Raw genomic sequence first — 27766 nt, forward strand, 5'->3', positions numbered from 1 at the left:
GCTATGTTCGCTGTGAACCGTTCGCGGGAGAACAGTTCGGGACATCACTAGTGACTAATAATGCAATAAACACATAGAAATAACTTCACTCACTATTTAATGTCTAATAGTATTGTTATATCAGCTGTGTGCTGGAATATTATCTGTGTGTCACAGACGTACAGTTACTAATAATGCAACAAACATATAGAAATAACTTCACTCACTCACTATTTAATGTCTAATAGTATTGTTATATCAGCTGTGTGCCGGGATATTATCTGTGTGTCACAGTCGTACAGTGACTAATAATGCAATAAACACATAGAAATAACTTCACTCACTCACTATTTAATGTCTAATAGTTTTGTTATATCAGCTGTGTGCTGGGATATTATCTGTGTGTCACAGACGTACAGTGACTAATAATGCAATAAACACATAGAAATAACTTCACTGACTCACTATTTAATGTCTAATAGTATTGTTATATCAGCTGTGTTCTGGGATATTATCTGTGTGTCACAGACGTACAGTGAGTAATAATGCAATAAACACATAGAAATAACTTCACTCACTCACTATTTAATGTCTAATAGTACTGTTATATCAGCTGTGTGCTGGGATATTATCTGTGTGTCACAGACATACAGTGACTAATAATGCAATAAACACATAGAGGTAACTTCACTGACTCACTATTTATTGTCTAATAGTATTGTTATATCAGCTGTTTGCCGGGATATTATCTGTGTGTCAGACGTACAGTGACTAATAATGCAATAAACACATAGAAATAACGTCACTGACTCACTATTTAATGTCTAATAGTATTGTTATATCAGCTGTGTGTCGGGATATTATCTGTGTGTCACAAACGTACAGTGACTAATAATGCAATAAACACATAGAAATAATAGAATTTCCAATAATCCTAATCTCTGGTTTGAGTTAAAGGGACAGTCTGCTCCAGAATTTATATTGTTTAAAAATATAGATAATCCCTCTGCAGAATTTCCCCTTATCTCAGTGCTTTTGACCGACTTGCATTTTAGCCAATCAGTGCTGACTCATAAATAACTCCATGGTAGTGAGTACAATGTTATCTATATGGTCCACATGAACTAGCACTGTAACAAAAGTGGTGTCCTGGAAGACAGGACAGAAAGAGGCACCTGATGGTGTAATATAAAGTGCAAATGGTGGGGAAAAACAGCTGTATAGTATACTCACAAGCGAAGATGCACATCCAGTGCAATAATCAACAAACCGAGGCCGAGAGCCACTCGGCTGACTCTATCAACCTGGGAAGACAGCTGGGCTGTGGTAGGTCTACTAGAATCCAACTGGTCAGAAGTAACCCATAAGTCAATGATTCAAGAGCAAAGCACAGATAAAAAGATTTATTTTAAAACAGATTAAAATACAGTGGTTACCTGTTTTAAAATAAATCTTTTAATCTGTTTTAAAATAAATCTTTTTATCAGTGCCTTGCTCTTGGATCATTAGCTTATGGGTTACTTCCGACCAGTTGGATTCTAGTAGACCTACCACAGCCCAGCTGTCTTCCCAGGTTGATTGAGTTAGCCGAGCGGCTCTAAAGCTTCAATTTGTTGGTTATTGCACTGGATGTGCATCTTTGCTTGTGAGTATACAGCTGTACTCATTGTTTTTAACCACCAAGGTTTTTAGAGGTCTCTGAGTTTTTTTACTTAGTCTTGATCAACAACCACCCACATTGCTAGATTTATCAATACTATTAAACACCATATTAAAATCACCAGCGACAATTAAGTTGGAATTAGCATGTTGTTCTAATTTATTTTTAAGATGTCCCCAAAAGGGCTCATCCATATTATTGGGCCCTTATACATTACAAAGCTAAGTAACCTATTTCCAATGCTTATATTTAAAATAATAAATCACTCTTTAGGATCCAATTCCTGATATGTAATTTGATATTCTTTTCCCGGCCTAAACAGAATGGCCACGCTTACGTGAGGTACACGGGGTGGCTATGACTTCCCCTACCCAATGCATCCTAAGTTTATTGTGCTCAGCTTCAGAAAGGTGGGTATCCTTTTGGAAAACTTTATCAATATACTATGGATTAGAGTGCGCTAAGAAAGCTCTACCGTATATATGTAAACCACATGCAAAAAACAATGACCACAATTTTAGTGGTATAGAATATAATAAATATAAATATATATTTAATTGAACAATAATATTTTATTATATGCTTAAAATAATACAATGTATATAACTAAAAAATAATTTAATAAGGTGCACCTTGTAAATAAATAAATAAATAAAACTTCCTATAATCTGATACAAAGAACTGGTTTTAAAATGAATACTTCATACAGATTGAATATAGCAATAATATATTAATAAAATTGATACATTTCAAGTTAATGTTCTCAAAAGTTAGGAGTGTGCAGTAGTGATATCGCGAACAGTTCGCCTGAGAACAGTTCCCGGTGAACATAGCTTGTTCGCGTTCGCAGTGGCGGGCTAACATATGCGATGTTCGATCCGCCCCCTATTCTTCATCATTGCCTAAACTTTGACCCTGTATCTCACAGTCAGCAGGCACATTCCAGCCAATCGGCAGCAGACCCTTCCTCCCAGACCATTACACCTCATGGACAGCAGCTATTTTAGATTTATTCGGACGCTGCATTGCTAGTGAGAGGAGGGACAGTGTAGCTGCTGCTAATTTAATAGGGAAATCGATAGCTAGGCTAGTGTATTCAGTGTCCACTACAGTCCTGAAGGACTCATCTGATCTCTGCTGTAAGGACAGCACCCCAAAAAGCCCTTTTTAGGGCTACATCAGTCGCTTTTTTTTTTTTCCTTTGTAATCTAATAGCAGTTGCCTGCCTGCCACTGCCAGTCTGTGTGTCAGGCTCACAGCATATACTGTGCCTACTTGCTCAGTGCCACCACTATCTGGTGTAACATTAGTGTAAATTTAAAAAAATATGTTTACATCAGTTAGCTAGTGTAATCTAATTGCAGTAGCCAGGCCAGCCTGCCAGCCTGTGTGTCAGGCTCACAGCATATACTCTGCCTACTTGCTCAGTGCCACCACCAGTCATATCTGGTGTAACATTAGTGTAAATAAAAAAAAAAAAAAACTTTTACATCAGTCTGCTAGTGTAATCTAATTTCAGTTGCCAGGTCAGCCTGCCACTGCCAGCGTGTGTGTCAGGCTCACAGCATATACTGTGCCTACTTGCTCAGTGCCACCATTCATATCTGGTGTAACAGTAGTGTACATTTTTTAAAAAAACTTTTACATCAGTCTGCTAGTGTAATCTAATAGCAGTTGCCTGCCTGCCACTGCCAGCCTGTGTGTCAGGCTCACAGCATATACTGTGCCTACTTGCTCAGTGCCACCACCAGTCATATCTGGTGTAACATTAGTGTAAATTAAAAAAAAAAACTTATACATCAGTCTGCTAGTGTAATCTAATTTCAGTTGCCAGGCCAGCCTGCCACTGCCAGCCTGTGTGTCAGGCTCACAGCATATACTGTGCCTACTTGCTCAGTGCCACCACTCATATCTGGTGTAACAGTTTTGTAAATTAAAAAAAAACAACTTTTACATCAGTTTGCTATTGTAATATAATTGCATTTGCCTGCCTGTCAGTGTGTGTCAGGCTCACAGCATATACTGTGCCTACTTGCTCAGTGCCACCACTCATAGCGGGTGTAACATTAGTGTAAATTTAAAAAAAAAAAAACTTTTACATCAGTCTGCTAGTGTTTTCAAATTTCAGTTGCCAGGCCAGCCTGCCACTGCCAGCCTGTGTGTCAGGCTCACAGCATATACTGTGCCTACTTGCTCAGTGCCACCACCAGTCATATCTGGTATAACATTAGTGTAAATTTAAAAAAAAAAAACCTTTTACATCAGTCTGCTAGTGTAATCTAATTTCAGTTACCAGGCCAGCCTGCCACTGCCAGCCTGTGTGTCAGGCTCACAGCATAAACTGTGCCTACTTGCTAAGTACCACCACTCATATCTGGTGTAACATTAGTGTAAATTTAAAAAATAAAAACTTTTACATCAGTCTGCTAGTGTAATCTAATTTCAGTTGCCAGGCCAGCCTGCCACTGCCAGCCTGTGTGTCAGGCTCACAGCATATACTGTGCCTTCTTTCTCAGTGCCACCACCAGTCATATCTGGTGTAACAGTAGTGTACATTTTTTAAAAAAAAACTTTTACATCAGTCTGCTAGTGTAATCTAATTGCAGTTGCCAGGCCAGCCTGCCACTGTGAGCGTGTGTGTCAGGCTCACAGCGTATACTGTGCCCACTTGCCCAGTGCCACCACTCATATTATCTTGTTTAATAGTAGTGTAAGTGTACATTTAAAAATAAAAAAACTATTTTGACTGTGAAACATCAGTCTGCTTTTTTGTGTCCGGCTCAGAGCGTATACTGTGCCCACTGGTCCAGTGCCACCACTTATATTATCTTGTTTTATAGTAGTGTAAGTGTACATTTTAAAAATAAAAAAAACTATTTTGACTCTGAAACATCAGTCTGCTTTTTTGTGTCAGACTCACAGCGTATACTGTGCCCACTTGCCCAGTGCCACCACTCATATTATCTTGTTTAATTGTAGTGTAAGTGTACATTTAAAAATAAACAAACTATTTTGACTGTGAAACATCAGTCTGCTTTTTTGTGTCAGGCTCACAGCGTATAATACTGTGCCCACTGGTCCAGTGCCACCACTCATATTATCTTGTTTAATAGTAGTGTAAGTGTACATTTAAAAATAAAAAAATATTTTGACTGTGAAACATCAGTCTGCTTTTTTGTGTCAGGCTCACAGCGTATACTGTGACCACTTGCCCAGTGCCACCACTCATATTATCTTGTTTAATAGTAGTGTAAGTGTACATTTTAAAAATAAAAAAAATTTTTGACTGTGAAACATAAGTCTGCTTTTTTGTGTCAGGCTCACAGCGTATACTGTGCCCACTTGTCCAGTGCCACCACTCACATTATCTTGTTTAATAGTAGTGTAAGTGTACTTTTTAAAAATAAATAAACTATTTTGACTGTGAAACATCAGTCTGCTTTTTTTTGTCAGGCTCACAGCGTATACTGTGCCCACTTGACCAGTGCCACCACTCATATCTTGTTTAATAGTAGTGTCAGTGTACATTTAAAAAAAAAAATACATTGTTGACTGTCAAACATCAGTCTGTTTTTTTGTGTCAGGCTCACAGCGTATACTGTGCCCACTCACAGTAGCTTGCACGCATAGTAGCACTAATTGAAAAAAAATGACAGGCAGAGGCAGACCCACCCGCAGGGGTGGTCGTGGTGCTGTGATTCCCTTTGGCCATAGAATAATGCCCAGTGTTAGGCCACATACCATGAACTCGAAAAGTTCTGATGAAATAGTTGACTTTATAACACAGGACACCCAATCTTCTACAGCTTCCGCTCGTAACCTTGATGCACCATCCTCCTCTAGCTTAGCTTCGGGCAACTCCCAACTTACCACTCGCCCGCCTGCCGCCACCACCGACACTAGCACCACAGCCACCTCACTTGATCTGTCAGAGGAGTTATGTACACCTCAGTGTGAAGAAATGAGTGATGCGCAACCATCATTGACAGAGGATGTAGATAACTGTTATATGTCTCAGTCAGGCAGCATTACAGACATGGATGACGCACGGTGTGATGATGATATGCTGTTGTATCCGCCGTTGCTTCTGTTGTTGAGTTGTCAGATACAAGTGAAGGGGTTGATGATGACGATGCGTCCGTGGATGTCACTTGGGCGCCCAGTAGAAGAGAAGAAGAACAGGTGGAAAGTTCAGATGGGAGACAGAGAGGAGCAGGAGGAGGAGACGAGTTGTTTCTGACAACGGAAGTAATTTGGTGGCGGCATTGAAATTGGGCAAGTTGACACATGTGCCGTGCATGGCACATGTGTGTAATCTGATTGTACAACGCTTTGTGCATAAGTACCCAGGCTTACAGGACGCCCTGAAGCAGGCCAGGAAGCTGTGTGGCCATTTCAGGCGTTCCTACAGGGCCATGGTGCACTTGTCAGATATCCAGTGGCGAAACAACCTGCCAGTGAGGCGCTTGATTTGCGACAGCCCGACACGTTGGAATTCAACACTCCTAATGTTCGACCGCCTGCTCCAAGAAGAAAAAGCTGGAAGGCACAGGTGTCACTCACCCTTAACTTAGATAGACGACACTATTGGGAGTCAGGTAGAGCAGTGACAAACAAGCTAATGTTGATTAGGTGGAGGGAGGCCACAGATAATGCGGAGGGTCAAAGTGTATAGCCATAAATGTTCAAGGAAATAATAGTGTAATTTCGTACTAGCCCTCGCCGGGGCATCTCCCCTCTACTCTCTTAGATGCGCGTTCCACTTTTTTTTTCTTTCTTTCTTTCTTCTCCTCTCGCCCCTCCCTCTTCTCCTTCCCCCCCCCTTGCACTTCTTTCTCCCGTTCCCCTTCCCCCTTTCCCTTCCCCAAACCTCTGGATATTTGTTGAATTAAAAATGTTTAATTGAATACGGTCCAGGGGTTTCTCGAACACTTCTATTATAACCATAGAAATGACGGATAGTACAAAGTGGACCACCTTTACACCAAATGAGGGATTATAACCAGAACTATAATGCGGGCCGTTACATATGCAACTAGCAGGTGGTGATAGAGAAAAAGATGATAAATGTTATTTGTTAGAGCTGCATTTATTCAGAGGTAAATTAATTTCACAGCAGGCTTTAAGCAATCTCCTTAAGGTAAGCAAATGTCCATACATATGCACATTGACGGTTTTGTTGTATTTTACAAACCAAAAGTAACCGCCTTTCTGTATAGAATGTAAGACATATTACCGTAATGTCCAAGCAGCTGTAAACCGGATCGTCCGTTTCGTCTGAATGAAGACCGCCGTGCACTGTTCTCCTTTCAAAGTGCATCAACTCCGGACAGCCTTGTTCGGTTTACCTCTTTACCCGCTTGCAAGCGGTAATGGCAGCAAACTCCAGCAGCGTTCAGTCACAGTAACTCTATCACTCACGCTGCACAACCCGGAAGCTCCTCCCTCCAGTCTCCGGTCTCAGGATAGCAGCTGTGAGATCCCAGTAGGTAGCTATGCACACATCGAGTTGAATGGAGTCCCAGCACTCCACAGTGAAAATAGAAAAAAGGTACAATGTGTTTCTTTTGCTCCTTAAGTAAAACACAGTGCAGAGTAGAGATAAAAGCAAAAAAGACTTTATTCGGTATATTCCATAAAACAGAGAAGTGTTCCTCAAAAGTTAAAAATGCGGTACAGAGAAAGTTTGACCGGTTTCGGTCATTGCGACCGTAGTCATAAACCTAAAAACAATTTGCCATCCTAAGGCTTTTAATCAGACTGTTGTTCTCCTATTGGAGAATCCAGTCACTCCCAATTTTAACTCTTTGTTAACTATTAGTAATACCAGACACAAGATATGATATGACCTTATGTTTAGAAAAAGGACATAGAAAACAATAGACAAATATAAGAATATACAAGACATTATAAACATAATATAAATAGTATAATGCTTGATTTTCTATATTTAGCAAAATGCAAGATATTTGTACCTAAAAATCAAAATTAAGTGAAAAGTACAAAAAAAGGGCAATAGAAAAAGAAAAAGCAACAAAAATTTCAACAAGACCAACATTTGGTTTTAAATACTCATCTAGTGTATATAAATTGGATGTTAAATCCACATATGTGATCAAAGTATATCCAATCATGAATCAAAAATCAAAAAAGGGGAGAACAAGAGGTATAGCATACTGCTAATATTACAGTGAGTTTATATATAATGACCACAACATATTATATACACAGATAGCAAATTAATAAATAAATAAATAAATAAACCTTCCAACCTCAACACTTACAATTTAAGATGTTTCTTTTTCAATTTTAATGTGAATCATTTAATATGATGAATGGATGGGTAAAATCTAACCAGGTAGCAAAGGGATATTATAATTATATGTATTATGGTAAATGCCCAATGCCAAAAGAAAATATTTACTATATAATATATATTGCTACCACCAGTATGTTTGAGGGGAGAACCTATAAGACCTAATCCTCTAGACAAAGTATGCAAAAATGATTACGATAATTTGCAGAATGGACATATGAGGGTATGTATATTAATGAACATCTATACAGTCCTAGGAAATATTCATTACCTGTTCCAGTAATTAATGATGTCAAATTCAGAGTTGAATCCCACAGGTAGCAGGCTACCCAATTTATGTATCCAGAAAATCTCTTGTCTAGAGAGTATTTGAAACTTATCTCCTCCCCTTGGGGGTTTCTGGATCTGTTCGATAGCCTGCCACCTGAAGGATCCAACATCACCATTGTGTGTCTCCAAAAAATGTCTGGACAGGGCTGATACTGGCCTTTCACCATTGATATGGGCCAAGTGTTCTTTGACCCTCGTGCCCACCTCCCTGGTCGTCCTTCCTACGTACTGCCTGTTGCAAGAAATGCACTCTATTAAGTAGACCACAAATTTACTTTTGCATTTGACGCAGCCTCTTGTCTCAAATCTTTCACCAGTTGTTGCAGAAACACGAGTTTGGACTTGAGGCAGTTAAATTCCATCTAGAGATGTATACAGGATTGTCAAGTGACCATCAACAATACATACTCAGGGTGATAGAGTTTCTCCTTAAGCACAATTTTTTCAGGTTTGCAGATGATTTCTATCTCCAGAGGCGTGGAACCGCTATGGGGGCCAAGTTTGCCCCCTCCTACGCCAACATATTTATGGGATGGTGGGAGCGGTTCCACGTCTTTGGGGATGGAAATACTTTTTCTGGGAATGTCATCAAGTATATGAGATTCATAGATGACATCTTGATTATTTGGTCCGGTGGTCCACAAATGGCAGAAGAGTTTGTGGCCTACTTGAATTGCAATTCAGTAAACCTTGAGTTTACATATGAGTGGCACCGTACCAATATCCATTATCTTGATGTCATCTTAAAATCTGATCATCAGAGTAAGAGTGTAGTTTCCTCTCTCTTCCGGAAACCGATCACAGGTAATTCAATTCTACATGCCCATAGTAATCATCCTGGGCATGTTTTCAAAGGAATAGCAAAAGGACAGTTTTTGCGGGTGAAGCGCAACTGCACACGTGATGGAGATTTCAGGAGAGAGAGTGAAAAACTAAGAAGTAGATTGTTAGCCAGGGATTACCCCAGGCGAATTGTGGACAAGGCCTACAGAGAAGTACAGACTATTGATAGAAGTCAATTACTTACTTCTAGCAAAGTAGGCAAAAAAGAAAAGCAACATAGTAACAAACAGAAACCTCTGTTTGTGACTGCCTTTTCTAACCAGTATTACCAAGTCTCCAATATTATTCGCAAGAATCTTCCTATTCTTAGGGGAGATAGACAGTTAAGGCCCTTCATCAGTGAAGGTTGTCAGTTCATTTACAAGAGAAACATGACTTTGGGCAATATTCTTTCCCCAAGCATGTTAAGGAATAAAAAGCCTGAAAGCTCCTGGCTGCACTTCAAGGGTACTTACAGGTGCGGGAAACGTAACTGTAAATCTTGTGACCACATTTATGTTAAAGAAACTTTTGTTTCTGCAACAACTGGTGAAAGATTTGAGACAAGAGGCTGCGTCAAATGCAAAAGTAAATTTGTGGTCTACTTAATAGAGTGCATTTCTTGCAACAGGCAGTACGTAGGAAGGACGACCAGGGAGGTGGGCACGAGGGTCAAAGAACACTTGGCCCATATCAATGGTGAAAGGCCAGTATCAGCCCTGTCCAGACATTTTTTGGAGACACACAATGGTGATGTTGGATCCTTCAGGTGGCAGGCTATCGAACAGATCCAGAAACCCCCAAGGGGAGGAGATAAGTTTCAAATACTCTCTAGACAAGAGATTTTCTGGATACATAAATTGGGTAGCCTGCTACCTGTGGGATTCAACTCTGAATTTGACATCATTAATTACTGGAACAGGTAATGAATATTTCCTAGGACTGTATAGATGTTCATTAATATACATACCCTCATATGTCCATTCTGCAAATTATCGTAATCATTTTTGCATACTTTGTCTAGAGGATTAGGTCTTATAGGTTCTCCCCTCAAACATACTGGTGGTAGCAATATATATTATATAGTAAATATTTTCTTTTGGCATTGGGCATTTACCATAATACATATAATTATAATATCCCTTTGCTACCTGGTTAGATTTTACCCATCCATTCATCATATTAAATGATTCACATTAAAATTGAAAAAGAAACATCTTAAATTGTAAGTGTTGAGGTTGGAAGGTTTATTTATTTATTTATTTATTAATTTGCTATCTGTGTATATAATATGTTGTGGTCATTATATATAAACTCACTGTAATATTAGCAGTATGCTATACCTCTTGTTCTCCCCTTTTTTGATTTTTGATTCATGATTGGATATACTTTGATCACATATGTGGATTTAACATCCAATTTATATACACTAGATGAGTATTTAAAACCAAATGTTGGTCTTGTTGAAATTTTTGTTGCTTTTTCTTTTTCTATTGCCCTTTTTTTGTACTTTTCACTTAATTTTGATTTTTAGGTACAAATATCTTGCATTTTGCTAAATATAGAAAATCAAGCATTATACTATTTATATTATGTTTATAATGTCTTGTATATTCTTATATTTGTCTATTGTTTTCTATGTCCTTTTTCTAAACATAAGGTCATATCATATCTTGTGTCTGGTATTACTAATAGTTAACAAAGAGTTAAAATTGGGAGTGACTGGATTCTCCAATAGGAGAACAACAGTCTGATTAAAAGCCTTAGGATGGCAAATTGTTTTTAGGTTTATGACTACGGTCGCAATGACCGAAACCGGTCAAACTTTCTCTGTACCGCATTTTTAACTTTTGAGGAACACTTCTCTGTTTTATGGAATATACCGAATAAAGTCTTTTTTGCTTTTATCTCTACTCTGCACTGTGTTTTACTTAAGGAGCAAAAGAAACACATTGTACCTTTTTTCTACTTCTATTATAACATTAAAAGTTTGAGCTTTTGTCCTATTTCATACTCCTGATTGTAACTGTTGTTATTTTATTCTTAATATGTTCGGTTAACTTATACTGTTCTGGACAATACTGTTAAGAAATAAGGAAAAAAAAAAAAAAAGAAAAGAACAGAGCATGTCAACAGACTTGACGGCAGATACAGTATATACGTTTGGGACATTGGATGCAAGATATACTTTGAAATTGTAATTTTACGATTGTCCTAATTGTGTTGTACTATTTTTTTTTTTTATTTGCCTTTTTTCCATTTATATTTTAATAAAGCTCTTTTCAAAAATAAAAGGGAAAAGAAAAAAAAAAAGAGAAGAAGAGCATGCAACACTTTAAAAAAAAAAAAAAAAGAAGGGAAAAAGGCTGAAGGAGAACGACCTGTACTGGGTGTCCAAGCATCTTTTTCCATCTCCCAGTGCCTAAAAATTATCTCCGGGTTCCTAAAAACGATGCCATACCTGTACTCGATTGTGCAAAAGGAAGTAATGGCATATGGGGTCTTTCATGCTGTTGTTTCTGTTGAGGGTCGGGGACCCTCGTGTAAAAAGGCTGAAGGAGAACAACCTGTACTGGATGTCCAAGCATCTTTTTCCATCTCCCGGTTTCTAAAAATTATCTCCGGGTTCCTAAAAACGATGCCATACCTGTACTCGATTGTGCAAAAGGAAGTAATGGCATATGGGGTCTTTCATGCTGTCGTGCCTGTTGAGGGTTGGGGACCCTCGTATAAAAAGGCTGAAGGAGAACGACCTGTACTGGGTGTCCAAGCATCTTTTTCCATTTCCCGGTTCCTAAAATTATCTCTGGGTTCCTAAAATCGATGCCATACCTGAACTCGATTGTGCAAAAGGAAGTAATGGCATATGGGGTCTTTCATGCTGTCGTGCCTTTTGAGGGTCGGGGACCCTCATATGAAAAGGCTGAAGGAGAACGACCTGTACTGGGTGTCCAAGCATCTTTTTCCATCTCCCGGTTCCTAAAATCCATGCCATATACACGTCCCCTGATAGGGGACGTAACAGTGATTAAACTGATAAGAATAATACTAGTTAACACACCACTCCTATCTGGTGGCACAGTAGATTGCACGCGGTGCTCTGACACAATGCAGAAGGACATTTGGCAGACGGACATTTGGCCGATGGACATTTGGCCGACAGACAGAAAGCTAAAGAATGTTCCAATTTCAGCCGAGGGCAGATACACAGAGTGCTCTGTTCTAATCAGAGCCTCGGGTGCCGCAACTGCCTCTGGGAACCTTACCATGGGTCCCAGACCGCCCGTCTTGTAATTCTCTGTCTGGGAAATTATCTATCAAATCTATATATTTATCTATCTATCTATCGTATCTATCATCAAATGTATCTATTGCATCGATTGATCTATCTATCTAATCTATGTATCTATCTATCTCATGGCCGGACCGACCAAGCATCTTTTTCCATCTCCCGGTTCCTAAAATCATCTCCGGGTTCCTAAAATCGATGCTATATACACGTCCCCTGATAGGGCACGTAACAGGGATTAAACTGATAAGAATAGTACTAGTTAACACACCACTCCTATCTGGTGGCACATTAGATTACACGCGCAGTGCCCCAAATTGGAACTTGGAAGTTGGAGGACCGACCAAGCATCTCATCTTGTAGGACAGTTAATGGGTCAGTCATGTTGCACAGCTCCTCAATGTGACAAATCTTCCTGGTTAGCTCGTTGTTCTCTTTTTCCCAGCTGCTGGATCAGATCAGAGATTGTGAGTAAACCCTGCTCCTGCTGCCGGGTGATCTCGCTCAGGACTCGCTTCTCTAGGTCTTCCAGCTGTTTGCTGATGCCCCTAATCAGGGCAGTGAGTCTCTCTGTTACACCAGCTGCTTTCTCTTGCACCCCTCTCCTGTGCTTCTGCAGACTCTGGATTCTTTTCTCAGTCTCCTCTCTCTTTGTGGTCAGTTTCTGCAGAACATTTCTCAGTTTCTTTTTCTTCTTCTCAGAAGCCTCATTCAGCAGCTCGACCTGGTGTCCCCTGTGCTCTCCGGCCAGGGAGCAGGACACACAGATACAGGCAGCATCCTCAGTGCAGTAATATAATAGGAGCATCTTGTGGGTGGAGCATTTTCTGTTACCCCAGGAAGTGATTGCACACGCAATGACATCAGTGAGGACAAGGAACGGGACATGGCTAGCTTGGTATCCAACCTTGTGCAAATGGGGAGTTTGCGGTTGTGCAAATGGACTGTTTGCGGTGCGTTAAACGGGGAGTTTGGTCTGTCACTGTGAAGCGGGCGTAACCCTTACACTACTTGAACGCTACAACATCATACCTGATGTTTTAAAGCACGTTATTCCAAACAATTTAGGAATTTTAGGTGATTTATGCCCTTTATGGATTAAAAACAGACTCTGCATCAACTATGTAATTTTCCATGGAGTTTTGCCATGGATCCCCCTCCGGCATGCCACAGTCCAGGTGTTAGTCCTCTTGAAACAACTTTTCCATCACTTTTGTGGCCAGAAAGAGTCCCTGTGGGTATTAAAATTTGCCTGCCTATTGAAGTCAATGGCGGTTCGCCCGGTTCACCCGTTCGTGAACTTTTGCAGAAGTTCGCGTTCGCTAACACAAAATTTTAGGTTCACGAGATCACTAGTATGCAGTGCAAATCTGTATAAAAGCACTTTTTCCAATGATAGTCAGAGCCTTGTGTCCCTCAATTAACAGGCTTCAGAGTAAACACAATAAGTCATTTTTTTGTCACAAAATAATTTCTGGCTTGTATGGTCTTCTTATAAAGCCCCAAACAGATGTATAAAAACTCACCAGAATCCAAAAGGTAAATAGACCAATATTTTAAAATACCTTTCCCCGACCAGGTTACCACTTCTCCAAGGGTTGGCGTTTCCTCAATCAGCCGTTAGCTCTAGCTGTGATGTGAAGCGTTCATATGATGCCTCTCCTCCGCCAATCACCCGGTCAGGTTACCGGTGAATATTTTTCAAATGGGGTCTCAATAGAATATTCCCAATTCTCAGGACTTCAAAAAGACAGGATTTATTTGTATACAATATTGATATCCAACTGAACTCCTCACTGTTAGAGTCATTTCGGTGACAATTCAGTAGTTTACAGCGATATGCGTTAGAAAGTTCAGTAAAGTAGAGACAGAGCTGGCCAGCTTCCACAGGTCAGAACATCAATCCTCCATCTACGCGTTTCAGCTCGTAAGCTTTTGTCAAGATGGACCTGTGTTCTCACGTCGGATTCTTATACCTGTCATCTTAAAGGGGCAGAGTTCATTAGATCCAGAAGTTTTTATGTATATTGTTTGCCGTAACATTAGATAAAATACATATATCTGTGTCTTACAATTTTTTATTATTTCTCTTAATTAACATGCGGCTAGATTTGGAGTTCGGCGGTAGATGGGTTTCTAACGCCACGCGTGTTTTATGTCTAACGCACGGCATTGTTTGACTCCGGTATTTAGAGTTCAAAAAAGACCATCTAACGATGCTCCTAACGCGTGTATGTCACACGCGGAATACTGCCCGCGTTAGACAGTCTCCCATAGAGATCAATGGGAAAGCCAAAAAATAGCTTTTTTCACCTAACACTCGATCTCGCGAGAATACGCACAGCTCGGTCATATGACGCATACCACATCATGCACAACAATAACACGCCGCAAATGTCACAACAACAATCAATCAACAAAGCACACAAGCATTACACATTCACAAGCGGGGGGATTTTTAATAAAATTTAATACGGGGAATACGCATATACTTTAAGATGCGGAAATTCGCAAAATAACAACACGGAATAAAAAATATATACATACACTAGAAAAATAATCGCATTCAATATCACTATATATATTAGGACAAACATACATATACAACACTTCACTAATACCACACCATCGCAAATTCACATTTAAAAAGAATACTATTGGACAATGTTAGAGAAAACGACCACTATGACATCATCGCATTCTACACATTCTACAAATACTAACTCCAAATGAGCATGCGCAAATTCACACAACTAATACACATTGCACTAATATTAATTGCTAATAAAGCACACCTGAACACAATTTACAACGGAAATTGTTACATCATTAAACATTTACACAGGGTATATAAGCACCACACAAGCATGGCTTCTTTGACTGTGTTGCTGGTGGGTCTTTGGAGATTGGAGGTTTAAGATTAGAGAGTTGGTGCATTATTGTGAGTGAGTTAGTGTTAGCGTGAGAGAGTCAGTTGTTAGTGTTATCGTGAGTGAGTTAGTGGGAGTTAGTGGGAGTGGGAGAGAGTCTGTTAGTGGGAGCGTGAGTGAGTTAGTGGGAGTGGGAGTTGTTAGTGAGAGTTGTTAGTGGGAGCGTCAGTTAGTGGTAGTTAGTGAGAGTTAGTGGGAGTGTTTGTTAGTGAGAATTAGTAGTAGTGTGTTAGTGAGAATTAGTAGTAGTGTGAGTTAGCGAGCGAGTGATTTTTCTGTACACGTAACACATTTACACGCAAACACATTCAATACATACATACACTTATCAATAACACTACATACACTCCATACCCCCTACCCCCTCATACTACACTCCATACCCCATTCCCTGTAGTCCCATTCCCTTTCATCCCATTTACTCTTATCCCATACCCCATACCCATCCCATACCCATCCCCTAGTTACATTTAGTTTACATATCCTCCTTTTAGTCTTCTTATTCTTTTGGTTTATTTAAATACTCCTTACCCTCTTTGTTTTTTTACATCCCTCTCACACTTTCAGCACTTTTTTTGTCTTTTTAGTTCTTTATTTTGACCCCCTTTCATTTCATCACACTCACTTTTTGTTTGATTATTTGGGGTTTAGTTTAGGGAAGAGATGGAGGCCAGGCAGGGGAGAGGTAGAGGGGGGAGGAGAGGGAGGGGGAGAGGAACAGGGCAGGAAGGGGGGCAGGAAGCGGGGGTGGAAGCGGTGGGTGGACCCAGCCACTTGGTTCAAGATGAACAAGTGGCTGGGCCCAGTGGCGGACAGAGTAGGGCTTCACAGTCCGGGAAACAGAGGGCATTGTCACAGGAGAAGGCCAAGGCGACTAGGGAGGCGAGGTTTTCGATGGAGGAGAAGGAGGCCCTCGTAGAGGCCTATATGGCCAGGTATAGGAGGCTGCAGCACCAGAAGACTACCCCGACTGACAAGAGGAGGCTCTGGAATGAGATAAGAAATGCAGTCAATGCAGTGGGTGGCCGGGACAGAGATCTGGATTCGATAAAACATCGCTACCGGGACTGTAAGATGGATCTCAAAAAAAAGTTAAGCCTGGAGGCCCGACATGCCGCAGGAACCGGTGGCGGACCTGCCCTGGAAATAGAGTACTGCCAATGGGAGGAAATGTTGCGGCCCAGCATCTCCGAGGTGGAAATAGTCGGTATCGGAGGAATTGATACCGGGAACCTGCCACTCTCATCTGACGGTAAGCTCATTGAACAATAAATTCACATACGAATGTATTTCAAGGGACACTATACACAAACCTTTACTTTCATGATTGAGGTAGCGAATACAATTTGACAAAACATTCAAATGTACTTATATTACCTAATTTGAATCATTCTTGAGATATATTTTAATTAAGAAATAGCCATGCACACGGTGAAACAATCACAGGAGGCAGCTATATTCAGCTAACAATCAGCATCTTATAAGCATATTTAGATATGCTTTTCAGCAAAGAATATCCAGAGAATGAAGCTAATTAGATAAGAAAAGTACATTAGAAAGTTGATAATAAATGTATGCTTCTAAATCATGAAAGATAAAACATTGGGTTTCATGTCCCTTTAAGGATCAGATTAATGCTATAACGTTGTTTACACGCATTCAATTACTTTGCGGTTACATCAGTATCTAGGCTATAGGTTAGGTGTGCATTTAAACAGACTGAAAACAAACGCGAAAACATTCAGATTGACCAGAGATATCACAAACACGGTTTAGAAAATGCGGAAATCGCATTGATTGTTTGTTAGATTTCAAAGTGGATTAATGATTCTGCATTTGTAATTGTATCGTAAGCTAAGTCATTTAAAGCTTGATTTGCAAATATGCTAATATATACATTTTTTTTTTTTTTTAAATATACAGAGTCTGGGGAGGAGGCAGCACAAGAAACACAGCCTCATCCATCTCCCCGGGATGAGAGTGGTGGGGAGGAATTTCCACTTCGGAGGGAAGAGGCCCCCCGTGATGAAGAGCGCACGGAAGCTGATGAAGAGGCCCCGGAAGCAGAGGAGGAGCCCGCGGAACCAGAGGACCCTCAAGGACCCGCACACCGCCGTGCACGGGCACCCCGCCGTGCACGGGTACCCCGCCAAGCACAACAAGAGGAAATAGCGGAGGTGCGGGTTCTACTGGACTACATAGACCAGATGCGTAACTCCCGGATACAAAATATCAAAGGCCGCACTCGAATTCTTGATGGACAAAATCAAATAATTGAAGGACAAAACCAAATAATAAACATACTTAATAGAATCGAACAAGGCCAAAACAGAATCTTTAATCTGCACCAAGAGATGTTCAATTTTTTCCGGGAGGCGCATGCTGGTCTACCTCCTGGTCTGCCTCCTGCTGCTGGGCCTCCTGCTGCTGGGCCTCTTGCTGCTGGGCCTCCTGCTGCTGGGCCATCTCCTCCTGCCAGCCCATCTACTCCTGCCGGCCCATCTACTCCTGCCAGGCCATCTACTCCTCTTCAGCCATCTCCTCCTCTTCAGCCATCTCCTCCTCTTCAGCCATCTCCTCCTCTTCAGCCATCTTCTCCTCTTCAGCCATCTTCTCCTCCTCAGCCATCTTCTCCTCCTCAGCCATCTTCTCCTCCTCAGCCATCTTCTCCTCCTCACCTTGGTCGTCCCAGTACTCTTCCTTCCACTCTTCCCACAACATCTCCAAGGAGAACTCTTCGGAGTCGGCAGTTGCCCCTCCCAGAGCCTCAGCCCCGTGGGAAGAGGGGAAGGAAGAGGAAGTAAGTATTTATTTTAATCTTTAATGTTTTTTTTATTTAATGTGTAATGGATAGGTATGTGATGATGTGGTTTTCATACACTTGTGGACCACACTCTGTATATAATCTACTTCTATGGGACCGGGTCCATGGAGGCAGATTGTTTGCAGAGTGTGGGTTATAAGTGTGTGAAAACCACATCATCACATACCTATCCATTACACATTAAATATAAAAAAATATTTGAAGATGGAAAATAAATACTTACTTCCTCTTCCTTCCCCTCTTCCCACGGGGCTGAGGCTCTGGGAGGGCAACTGCCGACTCCGAAGAGTTCTCCTTGGAGATGTTGTGGGAAGAGTGAAGGAAGAGTACTGGGACGACCAAGGTGAGGAGGAGAAGATGGCTGAGGAGGAGAAGATGGCTGAGGAGGCAGCGATGGCTGAAGAGGAGATGAAGGCTGAAGAGGAGGAGATGGCTGAAGAGGAGTAGATGGCCCGGCAAGAGTAGATGGCCGGGCAGGAGTAGATGGGCCGGCAGGAGTAGATGGGCGGCAGGAGGAAGATGCCCAGCAGCAGGAGGCCCAGCAGCAAAGAGGCCCAGCAGCAGGATGCCCAGCAGCAGGAGGCGGACCAGGAGGTAGACCAGCATGCGCCCCTCCCGGAAAAAATTGAACATCTCTTGGTGCAGATTAAAGATTCTGTTTTGGCCTTGTTCGATTTCTATTAAGTAGGTTTATTAATTTGGTTTTTGTCCTTCAATTATTTGATTTTGTCCATCAAGAATTCGAGTGCGGCCTTCGATATTTTGTATCCGGGAGTTACGCATCTGGTCTATGTAGTCCAGTAGAACCCGCACTCCCGCTATTTTCCTCTTGTTGTGCTTGGCGGGGTCCGCGTGCACGGCGGGGGTGCCCGTGCGCGGCGGTTGTGCGGGTGCCTGGAGGGTCCTCCTGGTTCGCGGGCTCCTCCTCTGCTTCCGGGGCCTCTTCATCTGCCTTCCGTGCGCTCCTTCGTCACGGGGGGCCTCTTCCCTCCGAAGTGGAATTCCTCCCACCACCAGATAGATGAGGCTGTGTTCTTGTGCTGCCTCCTCCCCAGACTCTGTATATTAAAAAAAAAAAAAAAAAGGTATATATTAGCATATTTGCAAATCAAGCTTTAAATGACTTAGCTTACGATACAATTACAAATGCAGAATCATTAATCACTTTGAAATCTAACAAACTATCAATCGATTTCCGCTTTTTCAAAACCGTGTTTGTGATATCTCTGGTCATATCTGAATGTTTTCGCGTTTGTTTTTCAGTCTGTTTAAATGCACACCTACCTATAGCCTAGATACTGATGTAACCGCAAAGTAATTGAATGCGTGTAAACAACGTTTATAGCATTAATCTGATCCTTAAAGGGACATGAAACCAATGTTTTATCTTTCATGATTTAGAAGCATACATTTATTATCAACTTTCTAATGTACTTTTCTTATCTAATTAGCTTCATTCTCTGGATATTCTTTGCTGAAAAGCATATCTAATATGCTTATAAGATGATGATTGTTAGCTGAATATAGCTGCCTCCTGTGATTGTTTCACCGTGTGCATGGCTATTTCTTAATTAAAATATATCTCAAGAATGATTCAAATTAGGTAATTAAGTAAATTTGAATGTTTTGTCAAATTGTATTCGCTACCCTCAATCATGAAAGTAAAGGTTTGAGTATAGTGTCCCTTGAAATACATTCGTATGTGAATTTATTGTTCAATGAGCTACCGTCAGATGAGAGTGGCAGGTTCCCGGTATCATTTCCTCCGATAACGACTATTTCCACCTCGGAGATGCTGGGCCGCAACATTTCCTCCCATCGGCAGTACTCTATTTCCAGGGCAGGTCCGCACCGGTTCCTGCGGGCATGTCGGGCCCTCCAGGCTTAACTTTTTTCTTGAGATCCATCTTACAGTCCCAAGGTAGCGATGTTTTATCGATCCAGATCGTCTGTCCGGCCACCACTGCATTGACTGCATTTCTTATCTCATTCCAGAGCCTCCTCTTGTCAGTCGGGGTAGTCTTCTGGTGCTGCAGCCTCCGTATACCTGGCCATATAGGCCCTCTACGAGGGCCTCCTTCTCCTCCATCGAAAACCATCGCCTCCCTAGTCGCCTTGGCCTTCCCCTGTGACGATGCCCTCTGTTTACCGGACTGTGAAGCCCTACTCTGTCCGCCACTGGGGCCCAGCCACTTGTTCATCTTGAACCAAGTGGCTGGGTCCACCCACCGCTTCCACCCCCGCTTCCTGCCCCCCTTCCTGCCCTGTTCCTCTCCCCACCTCCCTCTCCTCCCCCCTCTACCTCTCCCCTGCCTGCCCTCCATCTGTTCCCTAAACTAAATCCCAAATAATCAAACAAAAAGTGAGTGTGATGAAATGAAGGGGGGGTCAAAATAAAGAACTAAAAAGACAAAAAAAGTTGCTGAAAGTGTGAGGAGGGATGTAAAAAAACAAAGAGGGTAAGGAGTATTTAAATAAACCAAAGAAGAAGAAGACTAAAAGGAGGATATGTAAAACTAATGTAACTAGGGGAATGGGTTATGGGGTATGGGATAAGAGTAAATGGATGAAAGGGAATGGGACTACAGGGAATGGGGTATGGAGTGTAGTATGAGGGGGTAGGGGGTATGGAGTGTATGTAGTGTTATTGATAAGTGTATGTATGTATTGAATGTGTTTGCGTGTAAATGTGTTACGTGTACAGAAAAATCACTCGCTCGCTAACTCACACTACTACTAATTCTCACTAACACACTACTACTAATTCTCACTAACAAACACTCCCACTAACTCTCACTAACTACCACTAACTGACGCTCCCACTAACAACTCTCACTAACAACTCCCACTCCCACTAACTCACTCACGCTCCCACTAACAGACTCTCTCCCACTCCCACTAACTCCCACTAACTCACTCACGATAACACTAACAACTGACTCTCTCACGCTAACACTAACTCACTCACAATAATGCACCAACTCTCTAATCTTAAACCTCCAATCTCCAAAGACCCACCAGCAACACAGTCAAAGAAGCCATGCTTGTGTGGTGCTTATATACCCTGTGTAAATGTTTAATGATGTAACAATTTCCGTTGTAAATTGTGTTCAGGTGTGCTTTATTAGCAATTAATATTAGTGCAATGTGTATTAGTTGTGTGAATTTGCGCATGCTCATTTGGAGTTAGTATTTGTAGAATGTGTAGAATGCGATGATGTCATAGTGGTCGTTTTCTCTAACATTGTCCAATAGTATTCTTTTTAAATGTGAATTTGCGATGGTGTGGTATTAGTGAAGTGTTGTATATGTATGTTTGTCCTAATATATATAGTGATATTGAATGCGATTATTTTTCTAGTGTATGTATATATTTTTTATTCCGTGTTGTTATTTTGCGAATTTCCGCATCTTAAAGTATATGCGTATTCCCCGTATTAAATTTTATTAAAAATCCCCCCGCTTGTGAATGTGTAATGCTTGTGTGCTTTGTTGATTGATTGTTGTTGTGACATTTGCGGCGTGTTATTGTTGTGCATGATGTGGTATGCGTCATATGACCGAGCTGTGCGTATTCTCGCGAGATCGAGTGTTAGGTGAAAAAAGCTATTTTTTGGCTTTCCCATTGATCTCTATGGGAGACTGTCTAACGCGGGCAGTATTCCGCGTGTGACATACACGCGTTAGGAGCATCGTTAGATGGTCTTTTTTGAACTCTAAATACCGGAGTCAAACAATGCCGTGCGTTAGACATAAAACACGCGTGGCGTTAGAAACCCATCTACCGCCGAACTCCAAATCTAGCCGCATGTTAATTAAGAGAAATAATAAAAAATTGTAAGACACAGATATATGTATTTTATCTAATGTTACGGCAAACAATATACATAAAAACTTCTGGATCTAATGAACTCTGCCCCTTTAAGATGACAGGTATAAGAATCCGACGTGAGAACACAGGTCCATCTTGACAAAAGCTTACGAGCTGAAACGCGTAGATGGAGGATTGATGTTCTGACCTGTGGAAGCTGGCCAGCTCTGTCTCTACTTTACTGAACTTTCTAACGCATATCGCTGTAAACTACTGAATTGTCACCGAAATGACTCTAACAGTGAGGAGTTCAGTTGGATATCAATATTGTATACAAATAAATCCTGTCTTTTTGAAGTCCTGAGAATTGGGAATATTCTATTGAGACCCCATTTGAAAAATATTCACCGGTAACCTGACCGGGTGATTGGCGGAGGAGAGGCATCATATGAACGCTTCACATCACAGCTAGAGCTAACGGCTGATTGAGGAAACGCCAACCCTTGGAGAAGTGGTAACCTGGTCGGGGAAAGGTATTTTAAAATATTGGTCTATTTACCTTTTGGATTCTGGTGAGTTTTTATACATCTGTTTGGGGCTTTATAAGAAGACCATACAAGCCAGAAATTATTTTGTGACAAAAAAATGACTTATTGTGTTTACTCTGAAGCCTGTTAATTGAGGGACACAAGGCTCTGACTATCATTGGAAAAAGTGCTTTTATACAGATTTGCACTGCATACTAGTGATCTCGTGAACCTAAAATTTTGTGTTAGCGAACGCGAACTTCTGCAAAAGTTCACGAACGGGTGAACCGGGCGAACCGCCATTGACTTCAATAGGCAGGCAAATTTTAATACCCACAGGGACTCTTTCTGGCCACAAAAGTGATGGAAAAGTTGTTTCAAGAGGACTAACACCTGGACTGTGGCATGCCGGAGGGGGATCCATGGCAAAACTCCCATGGAAAATTACATAGTTGATGCAGAGTCTGTTTTTAATCCATAAAGGGCATAAATCACCTAAAATTCCTAAATTGTTTGGAATAACGTGCTTTAAAACATCAGGTATGATGTTGTAGCGTTCAAGTAGTGTAAGGGTTACGCCCGCTTCACAGTGACAGACCAAACTCCCCGTTTAACGCACCGCAAACAGTCCATTTGCACAACCGCAAACTCCCCATTTGCACAAGGTTGGATACCAAGCTAGCCATGTCCCGTTCCTTGTCCTCACTGATGTCATTGCGTGTGCAATCACTTCCTGGGGTAACAGAAAATGCTCCACCCACAAGATGCTCCTATTATATTACTGCACTGAGGATGCTGCCTGTATCTGTGTGTCCTGCTCCCTGGCCGGAGAGCACAGGGGACACCAGGTCGAGCTGCTGAATGAGGCTTCTGAGAAGAAGAAAAAGAAACTGAGAATGTTCTGCAGAAACTGACCACAAAGAGAGAGACTGAGAAAAGAATCCAGAGTCTGCAGAAGCACAGGAGAGGGGTGCAAGAGAAAGCAGCTGGTGTAACAGAGAGACTCACTGCCCTGATTAGGGGCATCAGCAAACAGCTGGAAGACCTAGAGAAGCGAGTCCTGAGCGAGATCACCCGGCAGCAGGAGCAGGGTTTACTCACAATCTCTGATCTGATCCAGCAGCTGGGAAAAAGAGAACAACGAGCTAACCAGGAAGATTTGTCACATTGAGGAGCTGTGCAACATGACTGACCCATTAACTGTCCTACAAGATGAGATGCTTGGTCGGTCCTCCAACTTCCAAGTTCCAATTTGGGGCACTGCGCGTGTAATCTAATGTGCCACCAGATAGGAGTGGTGTGTTAACTAGTACTATTCTTATCAGTTTAATCCCTGTTACGTGCCCTATCAGGGGACGTGTATATAGCATCGATTTTAGGAACCCGGAGATGATTTTAGGAACCGGGAGATGGAAAAAGATGCTTGGTCGGTCCGGCCATGAGATAGATAGATACATAGATTAGATAGATAGATCAATCGATGCAATAGATACATTTGATGATAGATACGATAGATAGATAGATAAATATATAGATTTGATAGATAATTTCCCAGACAGAGAATTACAAGACGGGCGGTCTGGGACCCATGGTAAGGTTCCCAGAGGCAGTTGCGGCACCCGAGGCTCTGATTAGAACAGAGCACTCTGTGTATCTGCCCTCGGCTGAAATTGGAACATTCTTTAGCTTTCTGTCTGTCGGCCAAATGTCCATCGGCCAAATGTCCGTCTGCCAAATGTCCTTCTGCATTGTGTCAGAGCACCGCGTGCAATCTACTGTGCCACCAGATAGGAGTGGTGTGTTAACTAGTATTATTCTTATCAGTTTAATCACTGTTACGTCCCCTATCAGGGGACGTGTATATGGCATGGATTTTAGGAACCGGGAGATGGAAAAAGATGCTTGGACACCCAGTACAGGTCGTTCTCCTTCAGCCTTTTCATATGAGGGTCCCCGACCCTCAAAAGGCACGACAGCATGAAAGACCCCATATGCCATTACTTCCTTTTGCACAATCGAGTTCAGGTATGGCATCGATTTTAGGAACCCAGAGATAATTTTAGGAACCGGGAAATGGAAAAAGATGCTTGGACACCCAGTACAGGTCGTTCTCCTTCAGCCTTTTTATACGAGGGTCCCCAACCCTCAACAGGCACGACAGCATGAAAGACCCCATATGCCATTACTTCCTTTTGCACAATCGAGTACAGGTATGGCATCGTTTTTAGGAACCCGGAGATAATTTTTAGAAACCGGGAGATGGAAAAAGATGCTTGGACATCCAGTACAGGTTGTTCTCCTTCAGCCTTTTTACACGAGGGTCCCCGACCCTCAACAGAAACAACAGCATGAAAGACCCCATATGCCATTACTTCCTTTTGCACAATCGAGTACAGGTATGGCATCGTTTTTAGGAACCCGGAGATAATTTTTAGGAACTGGGAGATGGAAAAAGATGCTTGGACACCCAGTACAGGTCGTTCTCCTTCAGCCTTTTTCCCTTCTTTTTTTTTTTTTTTTAAAGTGTTGCATGCTCTTCTTCTCTTTTTTTTTTTCTTTTCCCTTTTATTTTTGAAAAGAGCTTTATTAAAATATAAATGGAAAAAAGGCAAATAAAAAAAAAAAATAGTACAACACAATTAGGACAATCGTAAAATTACAATTTCAAAGTATATCTTGCATCCAATGTCCCAAACGTATATACTGTATCTGCCGTCAAGTCTGTTGACATGCTCTGTTCTTTTCTTTTTTTTTTTTTTCCTTATTTCTTAACAGTATTGTCCAGAACAGTATAAGTTAACCGAACATATTAAGAATAAAATAACAACAGTTACAATCAGGAGTATGAAATAGGACAAAAGCTCAAACTTTTAATGTTATAATAGAAGTAGAAAAAAGGTACAATGTGTTTCTTTTGCTCCTTAAGTAAAACACAGTGCAGAGTAGAGATAAAAGCAAAAAAGACTTTATTCGGTATATTCCATAAAACAGAGAAGTGTTCCTCAAAAGTTAAAAATGCGGTACAGAGAAAGTTTGACCGGTTTCGGTCATTGCGACCGTAGTCATAAACCTAAAAACAATTTGCCATCCTAAGGCTTTTAATCAGACTGTTGTTCTCCTATTGGAGAATCCAGTCACTCCCAATTTTAACTCTTTGTTAACTATTAGTAATACCAGACACAAGATATGATATGACCTTATGTTTAGAAAAAGGACATAGAAAACAATAGACAAATATAAGAATATACAAGACATTATAAACATAATATAAATAGTATAATGCTTGATTTTCTATATTTAGCAAAATGCAAGATATTTGTACCTAAAAATCAAAATTAAGTGAAAAGTACAAAAAAAGGGCAATAGAAAAAGAAAAAGCAACAAAAATTTCAACAAGACCAACATTTGGTTTTAAATACTCATCTAGTGTATATAAATTGGATGTTAAATCCACATATGTGATCAAAGTATATCCAATCATGAATCAAAAATCAAAAAAGGGGAGAACAAGAGGTATAGCATACTGCTAATATTACAGTGAGTTTATATATAATGACCACAACATATTATATACACAGATAGCAAATTAATAAATAAATAAATAAATAAACCTTCCAACCTCAACACTTACAATTTAAGATGTTTCTTTTTCAATTTTAATGTGAATCATTTAATATGATGAATGGATGGGTAAAATCTAACCAGGTAGCAAAGGGATATTATAATTATATGTATTATGGTAAATGCCCAATGCCAAAAGAAAATATTTACTATATAATATATATTGCTACCACCAGTATGTTTGAGGGGAGAACCTATAAGACCTAATCCTCTAGACAAAGTATGCAAAAATGATTACGATAATTTGCAGAATGGACATATGAGGGTATGTATATTAATGAACATCTATACAGTCCTAGGAAATATTCATTACCTGTTCCAGTAATTAATGATGTCAAATTCAGAGTTGAATCCCACAGGTAGCAGGCTACCCAATTTATGTATCCAGAAAATCTCTTGTCTAGAGAGTATTTGAAACTTATCTCCTCCCCTTGGGGGTTTCTGGATCTGTTCGATAGCCTGCCACCTGAAGGATCCAACATCACCATTGTGTGTCTCCAAAAAATGTCTGGACAGGGCTGATACTGGCCTTTCACCATTGATATGGGCCAAGTGTTCTTTGACCCTCGTGCCCACCTCCCTGGTCGTCCTTCCTACGTACTGCCTGTTGCAAGAAATGCACTCTATTAAGTAGACCACAAATTTACTTTTGCATTTGACGCAGCCTCTTGTCTCAAATCTTTCACCAGTTGTTGCAGAAACAAAAGTTTCTTTAACATAAATGTGGTCACAAGATTTACAGTTACGTTTCCCGCACCTGTAAGTACCCTTGAAGTGCAGCCAGGAGCTTTCAGGCTTTTTATTCCTTAACATGCTTGGGGAAAGAATATTGCCCAAAGTCATGTTTCTCTTGTAAATGAACTGACAACCTTCACTGATGAAGGGCCTTAACTGTCTATCTCCCCTAAGAATAGGAAGATTCTTGCGAATAATATTGGAGACTTGGTAATACTGGTTAGAAAAGGCAGTCACAAACAGAGGTTTCTGTTTGTTACTATGTTGCTTTTCTTTTTTGCCTACTTTGCTAGAAGTAAGTAATTGACTTCTATCAATAGTCTGTACTTCTCTGTAGGCCTTGTCCACAATTCGCCTGGGGTAATCCCTGGCTAACAATCTACTTCTTAGTTTTTCACTCTCTCTCCTGAAATCTCCATCACGTGTGCAGTTGCGCTTCACCCGCAAAAACTGTCCTTTTGCTATTCCTTTGAAAACATGCCCAGGATGATTACTATGGGCATGTAGAATTGAATTACCTGTGATCGGTTTCCGGAAGAGAGAGGAAACTACACTCTTACTCTGATGATCAGATTTTAAGATGACATCAAGATAATGGATATTGGTACGGTGCCACTCATATGTAAACTCAAGGTTTACTGAATTGCAATTCAAGTAGGCCACAAACTCTTCTGCCATTTGTGGACCACCGGACCAAATAATCAAGATGTCATCTATGAATCTCATATACTTGATGACATTCCCAGAAAAAGTATTTCCATCCCCAAAGACGTGGAACCGCTCCCACCATCCCATAAATATGTTGGCGTAGGAGGGGGCAAACTTGGCCCCCATAGCGGTTCCACGCCTCTGGAGATAGAAATCATCTGCAAACCTGAAAAAATTGTGCTTAAGGAGAAACTCTATCACCCTGAGTATGTAT

Source organism: Bombina bombina, chromosome 5 (genome assembly GCF_027579735.1).
Source record: "Bombina bombina isolate aBomBom1 chromosome 5, aBomBom1.pri, whole genome shotgun sequence".
In the NCBI taxonomy this organism is placed as follows: Eukaryota; Metazoa; Chordata; class Amphibia; order Anura; family Bombinatoridae; genus Bombina; species Bombina bombina.